Source organism: Phodopus roborovskii, unplaced genomic scaffold (genome assembly GCF_943737965.1).
Source record: "Phodopus roborovskii unplaced genomic scaffold, PHOROB, whole genome shotgun sequence".
In the NCBI taxonomy this organism is placed as follows: Eukaryota; Metazoa; Chordata; class Mammalia; order Rodentia; family Cricetidae; genus Phodopus; species Phodopus roborovskii.
In genome coordinates, this window is record NW_026125052.1 from 2,548,113 (window position 1) to 2,558,729 (window position 10,617).

Sequence of the window (10,617 nt, forward strand, 5' to 3'; positions counted from 1 at the left end):
TGGGGTGGGGGCAGGATTGGTGGCCTGGATGAATTCCCAATTAGGAAATTGCATTCCAGGTTCTGAAACCCTCAGGGAACCAGCTGGCTCCAGCTGCCTCCAGTCCCTGTGGGATGTGACTATCACGGGCCAGCCTTCCCACCAAGCTGAGTTTGGAGAGGGCATATCCTATGGGTTGTGAGGAAGTGGTTATAGCTTCCAGCACCACAGTTTGCTGACAACTGCATGTGGCTTCTCCCCCAAGAGAGAAAGTAAGACCAGTGGGGGGCTTTCTTAGGGCCCCCCATTAAAGGGTATCCCCTAGATCTGGGCTACTTGCATGTGCTCATTCCTTCCCTGAATGAAAGAAATGCTTGGTTGTACTCAAAGTGCTTGCACATGAGTGCTCTTACTGAAGGTCAATTCAGGGGTGGTGTAGCGATTATGAACCATAGAGGATGACATTGGGGTTCAGAGAAATGGAAGGCTTCAGGATATCCAGTAAATAAAGGACGGGGCTCTTGCACAATCCCTTGGGCAGGGCCCTTGGCAACAGCAGCTAATGAGGTGATGACGGGTACGAGTCAGCCTCACTGCTGGGAAAGGACAAAAGGGCCTGGTGCATGACCTCTGCTGCCGGATGATGAGCCCTGATGTCCTGGCCAGAATCTGTGTCTGTGGGAGAAGTGGCCTGAATTTGAGCCCAAGCTCAGGAGACCAAGATGGCTGTTGGTGTCACATTGGTCTAGCAGGGGCACTTAGACATGGCCCATCTTCACTCTTATTTTTATTTCTTGAAGGGAACAGGATGTCCTCTGCCTCCATGGCAACCACTCCCCAGCCAAGCTGTGGACCACCCACTGCATGCCAAACATATCTCTTATTCTTGGAATGGGAACTTCCGTTTCAGAGAGAAAAATCAAGGCTTAGACCTGTCCGAGTCAAGGGAGCCAAGAAAGAGATCACAGAGTCTTCCCCATCCAGTGGTCTTTCTCAGAGCCACAAGGGTTCCTGCCCTATGCTCTCTGGGCATCAGATCCCCCCAGTCCTCATGATGGGATGTCATAGGAGTAGATTTTATTTAGCCCTGGAGTAGATGCATAGTTCCTTAGTTCTCTTTGCTCCAACCTGGGATCTCACTTCCTTCTCAGATCACCTATCTGCTTCTAGTCTTTCCTAGTTTTCCCATAATATTTCTGGTCTCAGCACTGACATCCGGTGCAAAAGAAACCTCTTAGTTGAACAAGTCACCCACCCCCTCCACCGTCACCTATGGCCACAGGCACATGGAGATGACATGCACACTAATAGCCACACATAGACATGTGTAGAGGTGTCCCCTTCGACACCTGACCATATGCAAACACAGTCCTGTAATCACAAAGGTTTGTTTATATATAGATACACTCATGTGTAGGGGAAGCTGAGGCAGGGGGATCAAGAGTTTGAGGTTAGTTGGGTATGATGGCTCATACCTGTAATCCTGGCATTTAGGAGACTAAGACAGGAGTATCGCCATGAGATGAAGGCAGGTCTGGATTACACAGATTCCTATCTCAAACAAACTCTCCAAACAAAAAGAGACACTGGGCCAACCTGTGCAATATAGTGAGATCCTGTCTTAAATACAAACAGGCAGGCTCTCCCTGCGCCTACTTTCCTTTTTCTACCAGACCATATGCACTGCCTTGTCTCCTCTGAGGAAAGTATGGATTTCATCAAACCTTGGTGTCTTACAAGATCATTGGCTCCCCCGAGGGACAGCTGGTGTCTTTTTTGCTCATTGCTGGGACCCCAGATCTAAAAATGCTTAAACAAGAGAGAAATCAAAAGCATTCAAGGAAATGAATTAATAAATGAACCAATCAATGAATTTCACCCTCCAGAAGAAGGGCCTACAAGATGAATAAATGAACAATCAATGAATTTTACCCTCTGGAAGAAGGGCCTACAGGAGAATCCCTCTTGGACACTCCTGCTCATGGCCTAGACCAAAGTCCTTCCTCCGGGGCCACTTAGAGTCTCTTGCAGAGCACTTCTGAGGGCATCCAGATTCAGACCTCGCCAGCCAAGGCCTCAGAAAACAAGGCCCAGCTTGTCTGCATGCGTGCATGCATGTGTGCCTCTGTGTGTGTTTGCAGAGGACTTCTCTTTGAAATAGAAGGTTCCAGGCTAGCTATATGCAGGCACTACTAGCTCTCCAGGCAGAGCTGATCGTTCTCTGTGCCCTGGCAGTTTGGTGATCTGGATTCTGACGCAAAAAGCTTGCCCCTCCTACCCCAGGGCATGCCTCTCTTCCTGAGACCATTGTGGAGCCTTCTAGCATGTCTGCTGGTGAGTACTCCCTGCATATCCTGAGATGAGGTGGTTAGCTTGCCAGAAACCCTCCAAAGCTTGGAGAACTCCTATGGTAGTCCAGGCTCTTTAGTCTGGCATTGGGGAGCTTGTGGGTCCCGCCTACTCCCTGCCAGGACCCTATTCCAGGCCCTGCTGTAGGCTACTCTTAGGGACCTTGCCTCGGGGCTTTCTTCTGCAATATGCCATGCTGCCTTCCTTCAAAACTGGACCCACTGTTTCCTCCAGGATCCTCCAGGCCTTCTTTGTTCTGAGTTGGGTACTTAGCATAGTGTTTTGTAGTTAGCAATCAATGACTGCCCTCCCTATTTGCTTCAGCAGAGATCACAGCACCTAACTGTTGGAGGATTAGGTGATACTGCCTGTACTGTACACTGCCTCTCCTGAAAGTAACCCTGAAATGGAAGCCTGGGGGATGTAATCTATGAGTGTGTAAATCCTTCCCCACCCCACAGGAGGGCTACGGATGTTAGTTCGTGTTCACTGGCTGGTGAGACCCTTCTTTCTCTGGAACTCAGCCTCATGCTGGAGGGAGAGATGACCTGATTGGATCGGTATCTCCAGCCAATTAGAAACAAACAAAAAAAAGGCTCTTTCTGACCACTAGGTGGGGATCTAGGGTCGTCCAGACAGCTAGTCACTGCCCCTTCTAAGACAGGCTCTCTAAAACCAAGTTTCCTTGCCTGCCTGGCTGCCAATCTCCCTGAAGAGGTTCTGGCTCTTTCTCAGAGCCTCCACTCCAAGTTCTGTTCAACACTGTTGCCAGGCCCAAACACTGAAGGATGCGACTAAGAGCACGGACCTTTGCAGCCAGTTCAGATCTCAGTTCGCGTCTAGATTCGCAATTTAACTACTTCCTCCTCCTCCTTCCCTAGAGACAGGGTCTCTAATTTGTAGCCCTGGCTGTCCTGGAACTCACTATGTAGACCAGGTTGATCTCAAACTCACAGAGATTCCCCTGCCTCTGTCTCCTGAGTGCTGGGATTACGCCATGCTCTGTTTGTCATTTGTGGCTTGGCTGTCTTGAGCCTCAAGTTTGTGTCTGGCAATAGACCGATGTCGTTAGTTTGAAGAAGGCAAAAGGAGATGCATTGGCTAGGGTGCAGAGACCACGAAGCAGCCATCTTGCTTCTTCACACCAGCCTCGTTCTTCCTCCACTGTACAACAGACACGTGCTGTGCCCTGCACAGTGTCCCGTGGCGTGCCCAGTCCTCCACTATCTTTCTGCTGGGCTCAACCCCTGGCTGGCCTGTGTCCTTACCTCTCTCCCCTGCCCTGTGCTCTCCAGGGGCTCTTTTTGGACCCCCCCAACACTTTCCTTCCATCCTCCAGGTCTTGCTGAGATAGGGGTCCATCAACATCATTGATCCGCCCACCCTCTTTCCGGTGCCTGGCTTCTGGCTTTCACGGGTGCCAATGGAGATCAGGCTCCAGTCTGGGTTCCTGACAACGTCCCAAAAGCTGAAAAAGCTCTCTCCCACTGCCAGGGTAAGGGTTCTCAGCCTCTCCCCTACCCTGAGCCAGTGCTCTCCACCCCCCACCCCTCTCCAGGCAGGGAAAACCCAGGACCAGGGAAGGTTCTGATTGACTCAAGGAAAGGGTCACACAGGGCAGGGGAACATGGCACATGTGACTGTTCCTTCACGTCAGGTGAAGCAGACCCAGGCTCACTCACCTCCGAGTGGGAGGATTCGTGTACTTTCATCACCCAAAGGGAGCCCTTCTTCGTGGTTCTCTATCCCCTTGGTAAACGGAGGTTGCCATGTATGACTTCAACATATGTGTTGAGCACTGCTACGCCAAGAGTGCCAGGCACACTGCCTCTCCCAGGGGTTCTTCTTGCTTGTAAAAAGACTTGTGTTTTCTTTCTGATGTGTATATGCATGAGTCTTCATGAGTTAGTCTGTGTGTACCACAGATATGCAGCAGCCTGAGGAGGCCTGGAGAGGGCTTGGGATCCCCTGGAACCGGAGTTATAGGTGGGTTTGAGTCACATGACTGAGGGTATTGGGAACAGAACCCAGGGTCCTGCTCAAGAGCAGTGTGCACTTGAGACCACAGAGCATCTCTGTCCCCTCTCTTTGAGAGAAAGAGAGAGAGAGACAGAGAGAGAGGCTGGGGAAATGGCTTAGTGAGTAAAATACTTGCTTCCTCAAACTCAGGGGACTGAGTTCCAATCCCCTGAACCCATTCAAAAGTAAATATTTTTCCAAGGCAGGGTTTCTCTATATAATAGCTCTGGCTGCCCTGGAACTCACTCTATAGATCAGGCTGGCCCTGAACTCACAGAGATGTGCTTGCCTCTGCCTCCCAAGTACTAGGACACTCACTTCTTTTCTTTACATTTACTTATGTATGTGCGGGGGTGGGAGGATGAGGAGGTGGGAGTGATAGGGGGTGGGGCGCGGGGGTGGGGCGTGGGGGTGGGGGGTTGGGGGTGGTAGGGGGTGGGGCGCGGGGGTGGTAGGGGGTGGGGTGCGGGGTGGGGGATGGGGTGGTAGGGGGTGGTAGGGGGTGGGGTGCGGGGTGGGGGATGGGGTGGTAGGGGGTGGTAGGGGGTGGGGTATGGGGGTGGGGTGGTAGGGGGTGTTAGGGGGTGTTAGGGGGTGGGGTGGTAGGGGGTGTTAGGGGGTGTTAGGGGGTGGGGCGCGGGGGTGGTAGGGGGATGTATTGCCACAGCACAGGACAGCTTTTGGAAATGCGTTCTCTCCTTTCACCATGTGGGTCTCGGGAATAGAACCCAGGTCCTCAGTGCTCCTACCACCTTGCTAGCTCCCAAAGTCACGCTTTCAAGGTGCATACTTCAGTGAGGTTGACTGGAGGCGGGTATGGTTTGGAAGGGGTAACAGTGTCTCACTCTGTTGCTCAGGGTGGCCTCCAACTCCTGTACCCTGGTGTTTCTTTGTTATCCTTTGCTTATTTGTACCCCTCCCCCACCACAATGCTAGCTCTATTCTGTTCATTATTGTATTGTGGCTCATGAGACAGAACTTGGTACACAGTATGTGCTCAATAAATACTCAATGACAATTAAAGAAACTTAGGCTGCTATGTGGGGCACAAAAGATAGGACATGGAATGGAGCCACAGAGAGATGACCTGAGTGTCTGCCATTTAGACCCCATTGCAGGGTGTTTTTCTACCTCTTACATGGGCTACAAGGGGCTAGAGATGTGATTCATCGCTTGCCTACCATGTGATGGGGGATGGACTTTTGTATATGTTTCTCTTATTGGTTGATGAATAAAACACTGTTGGGCCAGTGGCCAATGAGACAGAAAGATAAGTGGGACTAGGAGAGGAGGAGAAGTCTGGGACAGGTAGGCATGAGAGCCTGCCAGAATAGTCGTGATGTAGCAGGCAAAGGAGTTGCAGGTATGGCATTCTCCAGTAAGCCAAAACCATAACATAGGTTAGTAGTTATGGGTTAATAATTAAGATAGAGCTAGTCAATAGAAGCCCTAGTCATCAGCCAACAGTTTCATAACTAATACAGTGTGTGTTCATCTGGGGCAAGGCGGCTATGGAATCAGGCTGGTGGGAAAGAGTGCTTGTAACAACCATGTATGAAGCTATGAGTGTGGGAAAAGGATTTTAAGCTAAGCTAAGGCCAACCATTCATAAGTAAGAACAAGTCCCGGAGTATTTATTTGGGAGCTCTGTGGTGGGCCTCCAAAGGGTTAAAAAAAAACCCAGACCCTCTGTAATCTCATGTGTGCACCCACACAAACAACCCCCTGCCTATCACTGCAGTCAGGAAGGCTACAGCACAAAGCCAGGCTTGCTGAGCTTTCAAAAGGCCTGCTAAGAGCCAGGTACTTCACATTATCACTTGCCTTATTGCAGAAAGATGAACCAGTCAGGAGCACATGGATTCCTACCTGTTGAAGTCCAACTCAAATTACTCTAAGTCAAAATGAAAAGTATCATTCTACATGAGTGAGAAAAGCAAGAGTTGTCAGCAAAGCAAAGGGCACGAACACCTGGATAAAAGAATATCAAATATTTATTTGGAGAATGCTTACACAATGAAGGTGAAAGGCTGCCTCAGGCTTGTGCCCTGGAGATGCAGGGTGCTGCTCTCAGCTTTCCAACCACCACCTAGGAGAGCCAGCACTTTCTCCCAGTCCATCTGTAGTACCTGAGACTCACTCCACTCTAAAGGGACGGTACCTCAAATACTATTGCTGAATGAGTTCCCACAGCAACTCCCCCTTTTTGTCTAAAAATGAGGGTTCTAAACCTAATACAAAACTATATACAATTTAAGAACAAATATCAAGTATTGTCCAGGAGAAAGAAAAAGAAAAAGCATACACATACTAGAACTACAACCAATAAGAACATCAACAAGCATGAAACACACACTAAATGTCCAGGCCATAGTAATTGACAAATAAAAGAGATTATTTCAACAGCTGCCCTATCCTGAGGAATCTAAGTCTTATACCCAAATGCCTCAGCTAAGATATGAGAGTATAATAACTGTGACTATCTAGTCTTCAACCCTATCAAAGACCTGAGAAGGAGAATAATATTACCTGAGTAAGCAGGAAGTACAAGCAGGCAACTTCCCAAATGTCCAAGAAATGACAGAAACCGCTGGCTGCCTGGACAGTCACCCAAAGTCTTACAGTAACATCAGAGCAACCAACTTTTACAAAGACCCAGAATATCTGACAGACCATTATCAGAAACAGGAAAATTCAAAAGACTGTCCTACCTGTCTTGGCAAGGTTTAGCAGTCTCTTTTTCCTTATATCCTGCTTGTCCAGTTAGGACATCATGTCCTAGTCAAGGCAAGGGCAGTTCTTTGCCCAATAGGCCAGTTTTGCCACGAATAAAACAAACTCCAAATGGAGTGCCTTGGCGTCCATCATACTCCTGGAAACAGCTTGGTGCTGCCAGGAGCAATTGTGTCTCATGTCAATGGAGTTGTAAATTATTAAAACATTTAAATGCCATATTCTGTAGGTCTTTGAAGTGTTTGAAGATCAAATATCTTTGCTTGAGTACATCTCTGAGCATCTAGAGAACCTGACTAACATAACTAGGTATAAGAAACATGGGTTACTATAACCTGTAATTCTCAGAAATATCTATTTCTTACTGATTGAAGCTTCACATATATAAAATAGACAATCTTTAAACAGATGTGCAGAATGAGGAAAATGACCTCAAAATTGTAACTATCTCTCTCTCTCTCTCTCTCTCTCTCTCTCTCTCTGATCAAGATATGTAAGTATCTTGATCAGAGGTAGAACTGTATAGTGCAAAATGACAAAAATATCCTTAAATTGTATCAATATAAAAAATATCTTAAGCATATGTAGAAACATACATACATACAATATGATAAAAAATAACCTTATATTTATATGCAAAACCATTGTAAACAGAAAGAGGAGCCTACACAGGGGCTGGAGAGATGGCTCAGAGGTTAAGAGCACTGGTCCTGAGTTTAGTTCCCAGCAACCACATGAGTTCACAACCACCTGAGATGAGATCTGGTGCCCTCTTCTGGCTTGCATGGATACATGCAGGCAGAAAGCTGTATACATAATAAATAAGTAAATCTTAAAAAAAAAAAGAGAGGAACCTACATAATATGACAACTATAATATCAAGTTTGTAACAATATACAAAACATCTAAGACAGGAATACAAAATTAATTTTCCATAAGTATCAATATACAAGAATCTATATCAATGTAAGTTGTCTATAACTGATAGTTGCTTAAATAGTTCACAAGTAGATATAGTAATCTACCTTTATCCCATCCCATCCATTCCCCTTTGGTTTTTTTTGTTTGTTTGTTTGTTTGTTTTAGGGGTAGGTACCTCAAAGGCTGAATGCATCCCCACAGCAAGGAGAGTTTAGGCTTAGCGGGAGTCAGTAAGTCTAGACTGCCTCTCATTCATTCTAGCACATAGCCATACATATATTTCTGTTGGCTCAGCTTTCAGGCACAGTCTCTCCATGAAAAAAGAAAAAAAAAAAAATCAAGTCAGCTTAGGTCCAGACCGCCTCTAGAGTCCACAGTCTCACGGGAAGAGAGGGCCCCTGCTCTTTGCACATAGAGTAAACCATTTGAGAACTTGTCTTACCTGTGAGGATCAAATAGTGACTCAGCAGACAGACAAATTGGTTAGGCCAGGTCACCTGTCCACCCTTGGGGTGAAAGGCTGGAAAACGGGGTGTGGTGGGTTGGCTACTGGAACATGGAAGGGACAGACAGATGGCATGTGACCATCTCTAGCTTGCATGACTTTTCTGTAGGCCTGGAGAGTTGTGGCGTGGAAAGCTAAGTCACTTGCTAGGGTCATGGAGTTGGAGACACACTGGGCCTTTAATGCCGGTCTATCAGCTCCTCCCAGGTCCTCACCTGGCCTGCTTTTATTTCTGTTCCTTTATGCTGTTTTACTTTAAGGTGATATTTAAGTTTAAGTAAATTGAAGAGATTGTACTTTAAGGAGAGAAGGACTTTTTTGGCCCCTACTTTAAGGAAGAACAGTTACCCATGGTGAGTAAGGCGTGGCAGCAGGAGTGTGAGCAGCTCACCAGGTTGCATCTGCAGTCAGGAAGCAGAGAGTGGACAGGACACAAGGATAGGCCACGTCTTCTAGCAAGGTCCCACCTCCTAAAGGTTCCGCAGCCCCTGAAACAGCCACTTTTATGCTCCAGGTGTTCAGACACGTGAACCTCTGGGGACACTTCACAGTCAGGTCACACTCTTCTGCTCCTGCTCCTTTTAAAGTGGCAAGCCTCATCATTCTCAGCACCTCTTGTCAGAAAGAGGATGGCAGAAGGAGGGGGTGAGGCTTCACTCACGATCCTCTCAGTTCTTCTCGGTGCCTGAAAGGCTCCTTGAGGCTATTGACTCCACTGTCCAACTAGAAGTAAAAATCTATGCAAGGTTTGGTTCGAGTGTATGTGTGTGTGTGTTTATGTATTTGTGTGTTTGTCTGTTTATGTGTGTGTCTGTCTATTTAAATGTGCATGTATCTGTCTGTCTGTGTGTGTGTCTGTCTGTGTATTGTTGTGTGTGTGTCTGTCTATTTAAATGTGCATGTATCTGTCTGTCTGTCTGTGTGTGTGTCTGTCTATCTGTGTGTGTGTTTGTGTCTGTCTGTGTATGTGTGTGTGTCTGTCTATGTATGTGTGTGTGTCTGCCTGTGTATCTGTGTGTCTGTGTATTGGTGTGTGTGTGTGTGTGTCTGTCTGTGTATGTGTGAGTATGTATGTGTATCTGTGTCGGTGTTGTTTGTGTCTATGTCTATGTGTGCACATGGAGACCTGACAAGAACATCTGGTGTCCTTCTCCATCACTCTTTACCTTATTCCCTTGAGATAGGGTCTCTCACTGACTGACCCTGGAGCGAGGCTGGCAGCCAGCAAGCCCCAGCAGCCCTGTTGTGTATCCCTGTCCCCAAAGTACTGGGGTTACAAGCACACACGCCCACATACAGCCTCTTACATGGGTGCTGAGATAAAGCTCAGACCCTCATACTTGCACAGTAAGCACTCTTACTTATGGATCCATTATTCCAGCCGTTGGTTTTATGCGTGCATGTGCACACAGGGTCATGCTACATAGCCCAGGCTGGCCCTGAACTTACTACTCTCCTTCCTAAGCTTCCAAGCGCCGGGAGTACAGTATTTGGTCTTTTGAAATGTTAGAAATGTGTATATTTAAATTTTTCGAGACAGGGTTTCTCTGTGTAGCTTTGTAGACCAGGCTGGCTTCGAACTCACAGAGATACCCCTGCCTGCCCCCCGAGTGCTGGGATTAAAAGTGTGTGTCACCACCACCTGTCTTAAAATTAGTTTTAAAGATTTATTTTTATATGTGTGAGTGTTTTGTCTACATGTATGTATGTATACCACATGTGTGCCTGGTGCCTGTAGGGGCCAGGAGAGGACCCTGGATCCCCTGGAACTGGAGTAATAGATAGCTGTGAGCCACCATGTGGCTGTTGGGAACTGAACCCAAGTCTTCTGTGAAAGCAGTAAATGCTCTTAACTACTGAGTCATCTCTCTAAATAATTTTAAAGATTTATTTTTATTTATGTATGTGAACATGAGTGTATACCACGTTTACACAGCTCCTCACAGAGGCCAGAAGAGGGTATCAGATCCCCTGGGACTGGAGTTACAGGTGGTTGTGAGCTGCCTTGTGGGGTGCTGAGACCCAAGCTCAGGTCCTGTGGAAGAGCAACAAGTGCCCTTAGTAACTGAGCCTTCTCTCCAGCCCTGGGGTTTGGTGCTGGTCTGCCTAGC